The sequence below is a fragment of the Aptenodytes forsteri genome, unplaced genomic scaffold, assembly GCF_000699145.1.
Source record: "Aptenodytes forsteri isolate BGI_AS27 unplaced genomic scaffold, ASM69914v1 Scaffold1, whole genome shotgun sequence".
NCBI lineage: Eukaryota > Metazoa > Chordata > Aves > Sphenisciformes > Spheniscidae > Aptenodytes > Aptenodytes forsteri.
In genome coordinates, this window is record NW_008795035.1 from 10597967 (window position 1) to 10614796 (window position 16830).

The window sequence follows — 16830 nt, forward strand, 5'->3', positions numbered from 1 at the left end:
TTGCGCCCCCGCCGGCGTGGCTGGGAGTTTTGCCGCTGATGTGCCTGAGATAGGATCTCATCCAGAGACACGGCGTAAAGCAGGAAAGCAGGAAGGAAAGCGCGTGGCCGGGGCCAGCACTCGGTAGGTATTTTAAAACATCTCTTTGTCAACCACAAGTCAATATTTATCTGATCTGCCCACATACTTGTGTCTCCCCGTTGTCATTATAATACTTCCCAAGTATTAAAACAGAACTAACAATTTGAGATAGGATCTCATCCAGAGACACGGCGTAAAGCAGGAAAGCAGGAAGGAAAGCGCGTGGCCGGGGCCAGCACTCGGTAGGTATTTTAAAACATCTCTTTGTCAACCACAAGTCAATATTTATCTGATCTGCCCACATACTTGTGTCTCCCCGTTGTCATTATAATACTTCCCAAGTATTAAAACAGAACTAACAATTTGTATCCAGCTTCTACCTAATTCTTCTTCAGGCAAACACGTAGGTCAGTAGGAGAGTGCCTCAGCGAGGATGTCAGGATCCAGCTGATAAGAACTCAGGATGACTGAGATTTTTTTTCCCAAACTTACTCTAAACCTAATAGAGCCAAAAAAATAAAAAGGGGGGGGGGGATTTCTACCTGTTGTTAATTTTAATCTGCCTTGTCCATGTCTTTAAGCACTCCAGCTCTTAGTTTGTCTTTATTCGCTAAGGCTTCCAAGAAAGCCAAAGAGGGGGTGGGGGGAATCGACTTTTAAGAATTTACCATTTTCTTGACATTAGCTTAATACAGCTGTGACTTTAGATTGGGTTAGTAGATTATTTCAGCGGAGGCATTCGCGCAGAACAACTGCATGCAGTTTTTACCCCCGTTATTTCCTTACGTTAGCTTTGAGTAGCAAAGCATTAGACAAACCCAGGTCTAAGAGACCTTCCTACTGCTATGTGGACTGGGGAACACCAGACTAAGCAAGCCCTCTCGGCTTCCCGGGGGAAGCGGCACGCAGGTACGATCCACTGGGGAATGGGACAAAAAGCAAGGCCAGAATTGCAGCGTCATTGAAAAAAAAAAACCCGCAAACCGGGTTTGAAGCGTGTGCCGGATCTGAAGGAACTTTAAGCATCCCTTCAGTCAAGACTGCAGTGACTCTTTCTCTCTGCAAAATAAGGCTGCGTGTGGAAAGGATGCTGCCCGTCGTTCCCAGCTTAGAAATGAGCTGACCCGAGTTAGGTTGGAGGTGTGGGGGCATTTTATAAAGGTGCTTTGGGGGCCCAGGGGTGCAAATATCCAGCAAAAAGGGATTTGTGCGAATGCCTGGAGAGGCCAGACGCCTAACACTCGTTGAATCAACATGAGCAACTATAAGTGGTACATAAGCTGATGATGGAAGTTTGTGACCCCTTTTTTGCTACAGAAGGTGAAGGGATTTGTGAAAGTTATGTTCCTAACATAGACTGATATCTGGAATGAAAGAAACATTTCCGTTTGGGATTAGGGCACGAAGTTTTCATGAAAGAAAACTCGTTGATGGCTTTTGGACGTTTTCTTAGGAAGATAACCATCAATCTGATCAATCTGCCTCTGCTACCTCCCCTCAACCAATTTTTGAACCATCTGGCAAATTCAAACCACGTTCATCATGGGAGCAGAGGTTTCCGCAGACCTGCTGTCGTGGTTTAACCTCAGTCGGCAACTGAGCACCACCCAGCCGCTCACTCACTCCCCCCCCCCACCCCCGGCGGGATGGGGGAGAGAATTGGGAGAGTAGAAGTGAGAAAAACTCGTGGGTTGAGATAAAAACAGTTTAATAATTGAAATAAAATGATAATAACAATAATAATAATGTAATAATAATGATAATACACAAAGCAAGTGATGCACAGTGCAATTGCTCACCCCCCGCCAACCGATGCCCAGCCAGTCCCCGAGCAGCGGCCCCCCCGGCCAGCTTTCCCCAGTTTATGTACTGAGCATGACGTCCCATGGCATGGAATGTCCCTTTGGCCAGTTGGGGTCAGCTGTCCCGGCTGTGCCCCCTCCCCGCTTCTTGTGCACCCCCAGCCTTCTCAGTCGGTAGAGCATGGGGAGCTGGAAAGTCCTTGGCTAGTGTAAGCACTGCTCAGCCACAACTAAAACATCGGTGTGTTATCAACATTGTTCTCATCCTAAATCCAAAACACAGCACTGTACCAGCTACTAGGAAGGAAATTAACTCTATCCCTGCCGAAACCAGGACACCTGCACTCCTGCACTTTGCGGGAGAAATGGCAGTGGAACAGCGGACGGAGACACAATTCGGGCTGCCTGATGGCCCCACTCAGGACACACTTATTTCCAGGCGTGCTACTCGCAATTCCACCTCTTGCCTATCCGGTACCTAACAGATACGGGCACGGCTGCAGGATACAGCAGCGTGGTTTTGGACCACCGGGAAGAGGGAAATAAGAGATACTTCCAGGATGGAACAGAGGATCGTAGGAAGGTCCGTAACACATCAGTGGGAGGTGTTTGGGCCACGAAGAGGATGGAGGGTTTGAGGAGAGAACCGAGGGCAGAAGACTGACTATTGCAGTGGAAAGTGCCTAGTAACATGGAATAAAAATGTATAGGAAGCTTGTTTTATCATTCACACTGCTCATGGAACAACTTGCTTATTCTTGCTCAAAGCAAGAGTATGAACCATTCCTCTTCTATTCCTCTTTAGAACAATGCTCTAATCACCTTTTCCTGGGACCTACCTCACAGTGTCTCTGATGGCCAAGGAAAATACTCAGGGTTTGAAAGATTTGCTTTAGGGAAAAAAAAACCAAAAACCAAAAAAAACCAACAAAAAATTCAAGAACTGTCCCACACTTCATATGCCCCATACAGATTTTCTGACATGTCGAAAGGCAGTTTTCTGTAAAACCAGTGGAAGCAACATCACTGCAAAGGACTAGATGAGTAGCATTCTGAGAGTGTTTAAAAGAAGCTATTTACAAACTGTCCTGCTGCGAAAAACATTTTTAAAGCTTTAACTGGTGAAACTGCCTCATCTAGGGCCAAAATTTCTCACTAATAGCTGGTCAGCATTCAGCTGCATTTTCACAAGGGAAGAAAATCACCTCTGGGCTGAGGATCAGCGTGAGAGATGAGAATACGAAGGACAACTTTTGAGAAAGCTGAAAATAGTGCCTTGCGCTGAAAGCATTTCCTTAACAACAGTGGGTGTCACCGTCATGAGGGTGGATAATTTTGCCTCCAGCATCAACAAAGCTAAGAGCGAAGTACCGATTCCACGACGTGGGGGGGTGAATGACGATGCTAGGAGAACACGGCTCAGTTTTCGGATGCCAGCGTGCGTTTGCAATCCTGACAGCCAGACAAGTCTTGTTTTGACTCATAAGCCGAGGGAATGGGTCTGAAGGAGCAAGTACGAGCATCACTTCTACAGTCGCTCTACAGACAACAACCACGTTTCACTGCGGAGGATCGTACTTAGAGTTACTTCAGCTGATAGCCCTTTCAGGCGGCGGCGGGTTATTAGTTATACACACAAATGTCAGAACTGCAGCTTTCTGAACAAAAAAACACGGGGATGACATGAACATGGACAAGACGAAGCCTCCGCTGAAACTGCCGTGGAGCAGGCGCAGAGCCGCTGCATTATGAGATGTCTCTGGTCCCAGGGGAAAAGGACTTACTAATATCTTTAATACCTGGAGGGGGGATGAAGATTTGACAAGGTAGAGCTATAAAAACCAGCACGCTGTGACCTGGGACCCGCAGAGCGTGATGGCGGGATGTGGGCTGTGCCAGAGGGAGGGGTGGGACTCAACTTACTGTTTTGCCACGATCCCTCTTCTTCACCATTTGAAGACGCTTGGGGCTAGACGCAGAAATCCTTTGGCCGTGCAGTGAAGACAGAAATCCCACCAACTCATCAGTATCATGGCACATTGCATTTAAACAGGCTTTGGACAAATTTTCTTTCCCAGCTTCACCCCGTATGTTTTTTTTTTTACCCTCAGTCATTTTCTCGATGTACTTTAGAGCCCAACTCTTACTTTCATCTTCCTTCACCATTTTTTGGAAATTTGCGTTTTTCATTGTTTATATTGCGAAAGAAACTATTAAAATTTGTATGGTTTTAATACCAAAAGTTCCGAGTACTCTTTTTATAAGATTCTTGCATTTTCATTTCATTTAGCTCACACGTTACTGAACACATTATTTTGGATCTGAGACTTTTGTACTGAATGTCAGACCCAACCACCCACTAACTTCACAGGGAACAAAAAAGGAGCTTTCTCAGCTTAGCTGGAAGAACTGAAGATTTCGAAGTGAGGTGAAGAGATGGCAAAGTTCTGTAGAAGGTACCCTTAGAAACCAAGGCATGAGAGGCTATGGTTTTCACAGCACCTGAATCTTTTGCTTTTGATTCAATGCATATCGAAGTTCAAATAAAATTCATTCCAAAGAAGTTCTCTTAGAAAAAAGTCTTTTGCAACATAGGTCAGTAAAGAAAAAGAATCACAAAGTTTCACCAGGCTTTGCTCTGCAGCAGTAGGAATGGTCTTCTGTCTGCAATGTAAAGCCGTGGATAGGTACAATTCTCACTGAATCTCTCCCAGATTTGATCGCCGTTTGAGACGTAACAACGCACACCAGCTTGATTTTGCACAGCAGGAGTCCACACAGCTGTAATGGGTCTCGAGCCTGCATGTTTTGTATGCCTTTCCTGACGATGAGAAAATGTTCTCTATGCCAATATCTTCTTTAGTTTAACTGAGCAGTATAGCAAGATTGGAACATGTTTCTGTAATAACTCAGCAGCCTTCAACACACTGAACACATAGCCGATTGTCTTTGCACAGATGGTTTCAAAACTGTAAAGCTCCAGCACACAGCATATGCTAAATATATCAGCCCTTCAAGGTCCTAACTGCTCATCAACTCCCATAGCTCTGGGCGTGGAAAAAATGGAATTGTAGACCCGTGTTTTTAGAATTCTCACGTAATTTTATTATAAAATCCTTATTATATACATATGGTCATATTTCCAGTTTTAGAGAACGTAAGTACAAAAGCAAAGTGAATTTTAAAACATGGAAAGATGAAAGCATCTCCAAAAACTACGAGAAAGAGAATGTGCTGAAGCTGCGGCTGCTGTCTTGGGTAGGAATAATTAACTTTTCTGTTTGCAGTCTAAGTAACCAGATAATGCTATGTAATTGCTTATGATTTGCATTGCTTGAAATGGTATTGCTAATTTCCAGCAATGATTAGCATGTCATTTAAATAATTATTCTGCACCATATCATTTGGACACTTCAATTGCACGCACATCTACTGTGAAATTCCTAGAGGTGTTCTCAACATTTCGAGTTATTTGTAGGCTATACCATACCTTGGCTGTTTCAGTGTTTTGGGAAATAACAGCAGAAGAGAAGTTAATAACGCTACGTTGAAATAACAAACTTAACCCCTAAGAATGTTTAAAAGCTTGACTATCATAAGAGTCGACCTTTCCGATTTTATTTACGATACCCTATCTTAGCCCTCTGTAAAAAATTCTGATGATCTCAACAGCAGTCTAGGCCTAAAATGGTGAAAAATTGTCTTTCTTTGGGTTCAGCTTTGCCTTCACGCGCTTGAAACCACAGAAAGGTTTTCTAGCATTTTTTAAGGCGGCGCTCACGCTGCTGCCTGGTGCGTCTCTGCTTACGGCGGTCAGTGCCTGGGCTGAAGGGATGACACAAAGACAAGGGAATTCGGCAGTCAGTCCGATAGTCCACCTCTACTACAGAGACGTGGTCACCGCCAGAAGGGCTCAGCAGAACGAACATCCCTTCTCTTTGCTTGTTTTAGCCTGAGAAATGTCCTGGCATGCTCTCTTGAACGAACCCTCATTCAGCGTGTGAAAAAACAGTGACAACATGACAGGTTTGGGGTAATTATTATCGAATGCAGCATAATACCCTGCTTTTTACAACTTCCTTGTCTTTCAAGCAAGCTATTACTCTAGAAAGGTCGGTTTTGCTCCGAGCCCATACGCGCAGAAGGAAGCCTGAACACGGTGTGTTGTCTTTAAGCGGTCAGCTGCTAACGGGCGTCCTCACACCCGCACATACAAAACTGAGCACAGACCGTAGGAAAGGAGCTGCTGTTTCTAATCACATACCTTTCCTGGAGGAAAAGCCACTGATAACTCGCTAGCGGTGGGGAGCAGCGGTTTATCTTGCCCTGGCAGAGACCACTTCCAAACGCCCTCTGTGCACTGCACGTTTTGCCATGGTTCTTCACCCTGTTCAGAGCAGAGGGTGGGTTTGAAAGCCAGGTACCTCTCCATCCTGCCCCTCGATAGCTTCTCCTTAGTGACCCCTCACACGCATGAAACTTCCCGCCATCATTTTTGAAGCTGCAGCATTATGTTTTCTATGTTTATTGCTGCAGCAGCACGAGTCACTCCTGCTGTCAAAAGCTCGTTAGGAATGCAACAGACTGAGGGTATTTTTCTTTCCTCTAAACTCTGTTTATTTACGGTATGGAGCTGGGCATTGCCAGTGCAGGTGAACCTGGCCATCAGAAGTGGTTCAGTCCCTGCAGAGACTCAGCCAACAAAAAGCATCCTGAGAAGGGCAACAGTGGCTTTTGCTGGGAGCTGCCGACTTGTTAATTATTATTTTTTTCAGGTAATTTATGAGTTTCAACAAAAGCCAGAGAAGGAAGAAGGGTGGGAGTGGAAAATGAGCAATGAAATGGATTGAGGCTAGTGCAGCCAGTTCATAGATTTATTTTATCTTTAGTTCATGGATTTGTTTTGTTTGTATGCATGACCTTTGGGTAACTAACGCTTTTTAAACCACTAAAAAATATATGCTCAGTCAATTCATTCAACTATGAAGAGCTCTGAAATTCTCCACTTTTCATTCGACTGCCACCCACATTACAGATGTCATCCTAAACCCATAAATAGCTCTTGGGTTTTTTTGCTTTGTTTCTACTATTTACGTGACAAACCTTAATGTCATTGGTCCTATTTTAAAGACAGCAAAAATTCCCACACCCATATGTCAATGTTTTAACATTGACTGATTGACTGGCAGTAAACCAAGAAGAACACATGTACATTTTTTATGGTATAGTAGAAACAATCATTAGGAGGTTTGACAGCATTTGCCTTGATTCATTAGAAATAATACAAGTCACCCACTTCAAACACGGGAAGCCATGAGATTAACCGTACCGGGCAGTATGAAAAGAACCTTTTATATTCTGGGAGTTTGCCCTCATTCTAGCAATTAATACCCAGCTACCGATGAAGCAAGGGTACTGCCATTCTTACATATGGGTAGGGAAAGTTGAGATCACCATTTGTTCCAGGGGTGACCAGCATTATTTCCAGAGCCGCAGGCTGTCCTGCCCTGGCTTTCTGAAGCGGTTTGCAACCCCTTAAAAATGGGACCGTCTTCAGACCGGGGTAAGGAAGGAAGGAAGGAAAAGGGATCCATAAGCAAGACAGAAATACAGGGCTACCCTGCACTTACGGACCTCTTTGTGGAGACATCACCGAATTCAGACAGAGGCAGACTGAGGAGATGGCTTGCCTGGGCGGCTCCCTCATCCCTCTTCAGAATGGAGTCATCATGGATCCTTCACCTCTAATAACTCATAGTAGGAGTGATTTTCTACTATGCCTCACTCTCAGAGCAAACATTTTGCTGTTGAAATGTATTTAAATATCACCAAATGGCAGGCATTTTCAATGTTTTTTGCAGGAGAGAAACATGGCCATACTCTGTCATCTCCCTTTAATGCAAACGCTATCAACTCTCTGTATGGCTATTTTAATAACCCTTGTTTTTAACTACATTCTAGCAAAAACATTTCCTCTGCGTCAAAACGTCGAATATCAGACGTCATCGGAGAAGTGACCGATCACACCTGACAGGAGCTGCTGCACCCTCTGATTGGGAGGGTGGACGTTGCAGCAGCATTTACAGTGCTACAGCCTGACCTGTGGCCCTTGCACGGACACTGTGCAAGTCAACAAGACTTGAGACATCCATTGACGGTTTTAGAGAAGACATCCGTGCCCATTCTGTTATCTCTATTTATTTGTGCTCATTTGGGGAATTATGCATTCTTTTGAAAGACAACGGCAGCACCTACAGAGCTTTTAAGTAGGATTGTTCACCGTCCACCATGGATCATCCATCTGGTTGGCAGCTTTCCTGGCAACGGCTGAAGAGAAAATCCTGGTTTAACTCCCTTCCTTAGGGGTTATGAGGTCTCTAGCAGTGCGAGAGTTGCCTTCCTCGGGTGCTTTCTTGCATTAGCATCTACAAATCCGAACCACAACTATAACTCAATGTCCATGCTTCTAGCAGAATTAATATATAAAATTAATAAACTTTGGACGAGCTTCTGAAATCTTATTTGAAGCCTCAGACAGTCAAAGAGACTAGACTATACAAATAAATAAAACAAAAATATTGATCTAAATACATTGAGTAAAAACATTTCTCTGCGATTAAGGGATGAGGTTTCTGAGGGCAGAAGTGTTTCCAGGGACCTGAAGTGGCCCTAAGAAAATTTCTCCCAAATATGGTATTTTTCTCTCTACACAGAAAACAGTCAGTATAGATCACATCTCCCAAAATGAGATATATGATGATTTCTAGCATGAAGAATGAATTGCCTCTTCTGCTGTTGATAAAATCATCCAAAGGTCTCTTTTAAAGTAACTGCCAAACCAAGCTTGTTTTTCACTGATTTTATAATCTGCATATGAAAGACTTGATCTGGAATGGGACCTCAGCCTGGCTCCCGATTATATTCCCTCAGGTCTAACAGTGGAAAAATTATGCACGCAGGGCCTGATTCTGTACTCGCTAAGGAAGGTGCAGCTAGGGCAACTGCAACGAATCCAGTGGAATTCTTCCAAATTGGCATTCACTAGTGGGAGTACAAATTTAGTCCACATTTTTGTGGAGAAAACAATTGTGAATAAAAAAATGGCAATTTAATCCATTTTCAATTATTCTTACTCATAGAACTCAGGAACCGTATACTCTTCAATTAAAGTAATTTAGATTTCAAATTAGGATGAAGGAATCTCTTTCTTGACTCAGCTAGAACCGCATTTTTAGCTAATTGGCGAGTTTTCTCTCCAAATGTAACATCCTGAGTTCTCACCCCCATCAGAAAGGCATCCCAGTTGTTAGGTGGTTTTGTTCCAAAATATTTAATATCTAATCAACCCATTAGAAACAAGCCTCTCATCTTCCTTTGCAATATTATGAAAACGAGTGGGCCAGCAGAACGGACCATACAGCAGGAGTACGCCAAGTAACAAATCAGATATCCCTTTCCTTCTAGCGTTACAGTCACCCTTGGCGGGGCGAGCTTAGAAGTTGGCAGCATAAAATTTTGGCAGTCTCCGTCCCCTTGTAACGCTGGAGATCCGTTCGCTGTGTCTGAGTCGCTTGGCTGGTTCGGCAGAGTCAATTAGACCGCTGTTGGATCCCCTCTAAGCCGCCTCTTCCGGAGGCTGTGGAGTCCTGGTCCGTTGGGTTTCCGTCGTAAGGAAGCTCTTCCCAATCCCTGGTCCTTCTTGCTCTCCTCTGAACATTTTCCTTCCTAGAGAAGAGGCACCAGAAGCGCACGCAGTGCTCAGTACGTGATTGATACAGCGGCAAAACGGTGTTTTCTCTTTTGGTCTGTAATCGTTCCTAATTTACCCCTAAGGCTTGTTTTGCTTTTCTGACTGATACCTCTTTTAAAAGCAGAGGCTGGGCTCCTCCGCGGTTGCAGAGACCCAAGTAGGGAATGGAGAGGCTTCCAAGAGGTGGGGAGAGCAGGGGGTGGCGAGGGCGGCACGCAGCCCCCGCCGCTCCGGAGGCAACCCAATTTCTGTGTCCCCTTACAAGCTGCCTGAGCTCAAGTGAAGCTTATGAAGTTTCTTCTCCCCTGTGCAGGCACTTCTTGAGCACGAAGCTGAAATAAATCGACAATAGAAAATAATACTATTTGAAACTAACCTCGCGCCCAGAGAAATTGATAGAAACGGTCCCTTAGGCTTCAGCTAGCTATAGATCAGGTTTTATGTTCATGTCAAGTGATTTTTATATTTGTTATTTCTTGTGAGAAGATCTTAAAGTTTGTCTAAAAAAAAAAGAAACTCCCATGTGCTCACTTCAGCTCACAACAACCAACAAAAATTACAATTTTAATATCTGAATATACGCAATAGCATGAACGCAAAAATCCCCAAGCCCTTCATCTGTTTCTCATTCTGAATAAAATTGATTTAAGCACATATACATAATATTGTGGTCTGAGCAATAGTAGTTGTTTCCAAGCTGTCTTAAAAAAAATATGTCCCTGTCATTATCAAGGATAAAAACTTGTCCCCTTCGAAGCTGATGAAAAAATTCTTACCAGCTTCGCTGGGTCAGGATTTTACTTCAGAGATAACCATCCCTATTTTAACTCAGTGTTACCGATGACACGCTGTAATAAAAGCAGTAACTGAAACGTGTCCCGTGTATTTTAAACAGAGCTCCCAAAGCACTAAATAATCTTTTAAAGTGATTCCATATAGGAATAGCTGTTCTTTCTCAGTACAACGCAAGGACGATTTGGGTAGCAGAAAGTAACTGCCCAAGAGCAAATAGCCATTCTGGCATTCATTAATTACTCCAATCACCACTATTAGCAATTACTAATTTTGGCTGTATTTTCCCACAGAGCTGCTTTAATGTGGCCAGCACAGCCATAACACTTAGCTAATTTTAAGCCCCAAGGTGCCACATGGGACGCAGCAGTCCCGCATCCCGAAACGCCCTGCTCCGCAGAGATCTGTCTCCTTGCCGAAGCCGCTGAGGCAGCGTGCTGCACCAAGCAAGCCCAAACAGGCTCTGCCAGCCCCACGCTGGCACCTGAATCAGCACCCAGTGTCAAATTCCATTTCCACTATTACTGTGACGTGCAGAAAACAGTGCTGGCCAAAACAAAGGACTTCTCTGAGTTTTTATCTTTTTTTCCCTTTTTAGCTTGGTCCTTTTTGAAAAACCAACAGTTAAATCAGCGCGATTCCTGGATTCTTTTCTCAATTGTATCATCAGCAAAGGGCTTGAAGAAGTGCAGTTTGCTTAGTAGAAGGTAAATTTTATACAAATGCACTTGTTCCTAAAGCTGCAACCAACCTGGAAGACTGCACCAATTTAAATACTGTTTTCTATGAGATTAATTAAATCCCTGCAAACACCCAGGGCAGATCTGCCCTAACACGGAAACACAGTTCCTGCTTCAGGGAGCCGTTAATAAAGCGCCGTACACTGGAGAGATGCGGGCTCCTTTGGCTGCGCTTCGCCGTACCCCACAGCCCGAGGGACCCCACGGGGCGCACGGCTCTGGAGCCCGAGCGGTTGATCGTGATACTCCCGTTAGCTAGATTAAACGTAGGTCTGCACGGGTAATACTGGAGTCACCTCTGCCTGAACTGCAGTCAGCCCACGCCTGCCATCGGCTTAAATGACGTTTCCAAGGCGGGTTTGCTCTGAATAGCAAGTCTGTGGTGATGCTCCTTGTTGCTGTTAGACCTTGGCTATTTGAGAAGAATATTGCACTAAGGGACATAACCTCACAATTTTAAATGGTTCCCCACCTCTTCGTAACCAAAGCTCGTAATGCAGTTACCCGTTTGGGACGTGCTGAAAACACAGGATCACGGAAAATAAAAGGATGGGAGTAATCAGAAATTATTCCCACCAGAAATGATGTAGTCATCCCCAGCTTTAAGCCCGTGTCCCTCACCCTTTTATTGCCAATAAACCTGTTGCACAATTTGGCATCAGACTGGTGCCAACGAGGGTGTGTCCGTGCTTGGGGCTTCAGGTCAACACCGGGTGAGGAAGAGAAGCTTAAAGCTTGACCCAGAAAACAAGAGAAAGCAGAAGACCTCACCAGCAGAGGTGAGTGGTCAGTGAAAGCACTGCCTTTCACACGTTCCTCATTGCCTGAGGCCACTGACGTAGGGCCGTATTTAGCAGCTACAGCACAATAAAGTGTATTTTGGGGTGAGAGGGGTGTCAAATACGGTACCTCTGCATCTGTTTACCTCTGCATCCTTCCTATGACATGCATTAAGAGAACAACGCATTTCGTATATGGCTGTGACTGACGTGGAATTGCTCATAATTGTAATCCTTCTTCTCTCCTTTTCCAGCTCCCTGAAATGGCCTGCAAATATTACTGAAAATTAACATTCCTTTCTGTACTGAATGCAATAGACCGCGCATGCAGTATCTTTTACAGTAGTTCCAAGACAGAAAAGGTTAAAAAGCACTTTAATTATAAATTATTCAGAAATACATTATATGAAATAAAATGTTAACGTGAAGAAAGCAGAAGATGATGTTGCAGCATCCTGCAATACAATGATAGGGCATAAAAATAATACACAGCTTTTGCCACCCCTCAAAAGTGAGTGGAAATGGGGTTGAGGAGGAAACTATCCTGCAATACAATGATAGGGCATATAAAAATAATACAGCTTTTGCCGCCCCTCAAAAGTGAGTGGAAATGGGGTTGGAGGAGGAAACTTGTGTAAATGAATTTGAGTGGAAGGATGAAAAGCAAGAGAGTTCTCTAGAGTTACTTAATGCACTCTAGAAAGTCATACAATAAGCAGTTTTCTATAAAAGTAAAAAAAAAGACTTTTAAAAAAGTTAAAAAAAAAAAAAGATACTAAAATATTGTCAAAAAGCTTCCGATGTCAACCATAATAGTATATTAAACCACAAGGACTTATCTGAAGAGCTGTCTGACTTCAATTACCTTTGCATCAGTCCTAAACAAGTTACTTAATCATTGAAATGTACAGAAAACATAAGCATAAAAAAGGGGGAGTTAACTTTTTTACCGTGGATGGGCTGGCGTCCGATCCATTCCTGTCCCGTGCATCCATCAGAGAGAACTTTCTTCCTACCTGTAAATAAAAAGCAAGATGTCAAATTTCATTAAACATACCTATTGTACAGCAACACAGAAGTTCTGAAGAATTAAACCAGCTAAACAAGACATTATCGCTGCAGGGATGTATGCCAGCATGTCCCTTGTGAAAAATGTGAGGATTCTTCTACGATGTTTTGGGCTTGGCTCATCAGTGAGTTCGTTTTACACTGTTACGGCTCTTCTTAGATCAAGTCTTACACCAGCATAAAACTGGCACGCTGCACTGGGTAAATCAGGCCCAATATTTAAAACGCTAAAAATCAATTCTTACCAGCCACAGGATGATTATTTTAAGTGGAAAAATGTGTATTTCATAAGGGTTGTTTGCCACTTTTGCTCAGAATTCATAACACAACTTCTTCTGAATAACATCCAAAGTCTTCGATAATGGTTCAGCCAAAAGTCAGCCCTCAGAATCGGCTCAGTTGCATTTCAGGGTTTTTTTTACAATAACTGATACATCTTTCCTACTAAAGAACAGTCCCTACAAGCTGATGATCCAAAGAACAAACGCTCCTTGTAATTAAAGTGACTAAAGGAGAGAATACGTCTGGATCTTAATACAGTAACTCTTCCAAAAATCTGAAGAAATTCCTCTTCTCTTCAATCCCAGCCTAGGAAGCCTTTAAATTCAACATGAAGATGTTTTCCAGTACTCATGGTCCAGTTCCTCGGCTTGTGAAGAATCGTGGATTCAGTCGCCAGAGGAATCCAGCCAAGAAGCCACCTTCAACTCCAGGCCAGGCGCCCTGCCGGTCCAAGTGACCGAGGAGCCAGGGTAGCACCACGTCGCGGGGAGCAGGAGTGCGCGTTGCACAGACACACACCCTGCCCGGGGAATCTGTGCACCCTCGGAGAGCTGCAGCTGAACGCCGTCCTGCACGGACAAGGCTGCCAGGGGATGCAAGAACGCAGCTTACTCTTCGGCTTGTCACAGCAGGCTTTCAAGCCTTGCTCGGGACTATAATATCCCATTATATACATGACACGATGCTGGACTAAGACAAAAGGGCTGAAATCATTAATGGCTTTGTTTCATAGTAAGGTAAGTGTACATAAATCGCTGTCGCTGTGGTCTCAGCCTCGTTTCCTCTCCTGACCGCACAGCCACCGGCATTTTTCCTTCCACTGGTTGCAGACCTCATGCACCCAGGCAGCGACCTGCTTCGCCGAGTTCTTCCAGCAGAAAAACTAATAAAAAAGTTACCAGTGTTCAGCTGGATCATCTCCATGAACCGACTTGCTGTGTCACCACATGAGTTCCTGCGCTAGCAAAAGGGTAAGAGCCCGCAAGTGCCACTAGATACACGAAGAGGTAAATAGACCTTCCATAGACAAAGGCAGCATCTCACCAGGCGTGGGGACCACGCGGTTTACGTGTTCTATTAAATAATGTTCCCTAGGGACCGCACGCTTACGTGTTCTATTAAATAATGTTATTAAATAATGTTCCCTAGGGACCGCACGGCACAAGATAACCTTGCTTGTGCAGGATCTAGTTATACGGCATTGTGCTCGCAGGGGTAATTATGAGCAAAGGCGTTTCTGTGACTACCCAGCAGTTTTTCTCATTCTTAGTTTTATCAAAAAAATGTAAATTGCATCCTAATTTCATATTTACAATTTTTATTTTTACTATTTTTCAGTTCTGCTCAACTTTGCCATCTATTCTGTGCAGTTTTCATGCCAGAATTACAGGAAGCTTGCCCAATGCTGACTTTCATATACTTGTGAGGTGGAGTTTCAGTTGACCTCAAGGCAGACACACATCAGATAAGAAAACTCAGAATACAAAAGACAGAGGCAAAGCAGTTTGAACCAGAAACGCAGCTGATGTATCTGGACCTTATTAGAGCATTTGATACAGTGCCTCAAAAAATTTTACTTGAAAGATTAATTCAGATCTGCTTGGATCTAAGGACTTTCACATGTTTTGAAAACGAGTTGCAAGTTGTGGGGTTATGAAAGTGGCAATAATATTAAGTGGAAGGGCGGTGCCTGGGATAATTTGACGTACGTCTTTTAACAATGAACTAATTAAATGGGAAGACGATGCTAAGCTGGGAAACAGTAGCAAGCAAAAAAAAGGGGGCAAAACAAACCAAACCACCAGAAACATACATTTAAGAATACCTGAGTAAATAAGATGAGATTTAGTGTGAAAAATGGAAGATACCAGTTAGATGAAAACAGTCCAAATCCATCAGGGATGATATGCAGCACCGGGAAAACAGTAACGCTGCAGAAGTCCTCCAGGTGACAGGGGTAGATGACCCCTGGGGTTGCAAACCAGCGTGGGCTTTTAAAAAGGGGTGATTTTTGACTCCACGTGCCGAAGTAGCTGTGCACTATGGGCAGCGACAGCAAAAGTCATTTTCTTTCTTCTTTTCAAGAGACTGAGCCTAGATTTTTAACAGGCTTTAAATCCTCTCCTAGGATAAATTACAAAAAGGATCTTGCTCCCTGTACAGAGAATGTTCCTACTTTTCTCTGTTTGACTTTATCCCATTAGTTCGGTTTATGCTAAGCCAGAAAACTTCAAGCAGGTTCCCTCTTTTGCTCGTTTTATTGTTCAAGGACTCGTGGACAATCTTCAGACCTGCCACCACAATTTAGCAATATGTGCCTTTTCATCTTTCCAAAAAGCCATTCTTTCTAAACAATTAACAGTTTCCCCATTTTGTCCGGCCCTTCCGGAATGCTCAGGACTCAAGAACAACGCAAGTCCTAGCACAGACAGCTAAAAGACGGGATCCAATACTGAGGAGGAGAGGGAGCTTCCCCCCACATTTGCAGCGAAGCACGCCTGATACAGCACGTCCCACGGCAGAGGAGAGGGGAAGATGTCTGAGCTGAGACAGCTCTCAGTCCAGAGCCGACGTTCCCAAGATGCAGCTTTAGCAACACGGCGGGGCAATGCGGTGTGCCTGAAACGCCGGCCTTACCTGCCCAGAGCCATCCCCATCTCTAAGTGCATTTTCAGAACTACAAAGAGAAGTAATTGGTTCATGGCCTGTGCCGGACCTGAAGAATAGGGAGTTACTCCAGATTTCCCTGATGTGACAGAGCAGAATTTGATTTAGTGAAACCTATCGGATCGTTTAACAGTGTGACATCGGAGGCTATGAATGGTTTATTGTTTGGATTGTTTTTAATTAAACCGGGCAAAAGCTCTCAATCTTAAAACGCAATTATTGTTTGGATTGTTTTTAATTAAACTGGGCAAAAGCTCTCAATCTTAAAACGCAACGTCAGGATGTAAATAAAAACATCAGTAGCTCCTTCCGCCTCTGGTTTCCAGAATAAAACAGCTTTTATTTTCACCGAGCATAATGACATCACCGTGCACCGAAGGGTCTTCCCAAAGACGAGCAAAATACACGTTAGCCTGCGAGCTGCGAAGTATTGAAGAGATGTTAACCTGCCACCATAGGGGCCTTCCCCTATTAACCCCCGATTAGCAGCGTTCGCTGCCTCAACTAAGCAGTCCCTGCGTCCCAGAAAGGTATTGGGAACCTAAATAGCTGCCGGTCCTAATGCATAGCCCCCCGCCGGGTGCTCTTAACCTGCCGGTCCTAATGCATAACCACCTTGGGGAACCCTCCCTAACTGTTAAAATCAATAGGACGATTAAAAAATGCAATTCAGGACTAAAAAGCTGCCGGCATTTTCCACCCAGCAGTCTTTCCTAGAGCCAGCGCAGCCCCCCTGCAGGGCGGTGGGGCTGCTGGGGAAAACCCGACCCCGACAGCCCGGCTCGCCGTTTTGGGGCTGCGGGAAAACCCGACCCCGCCAGCCCGGCTCGCCGTCGCCGGGGCGGGCCGCGGGGATGCGGCACCCACCC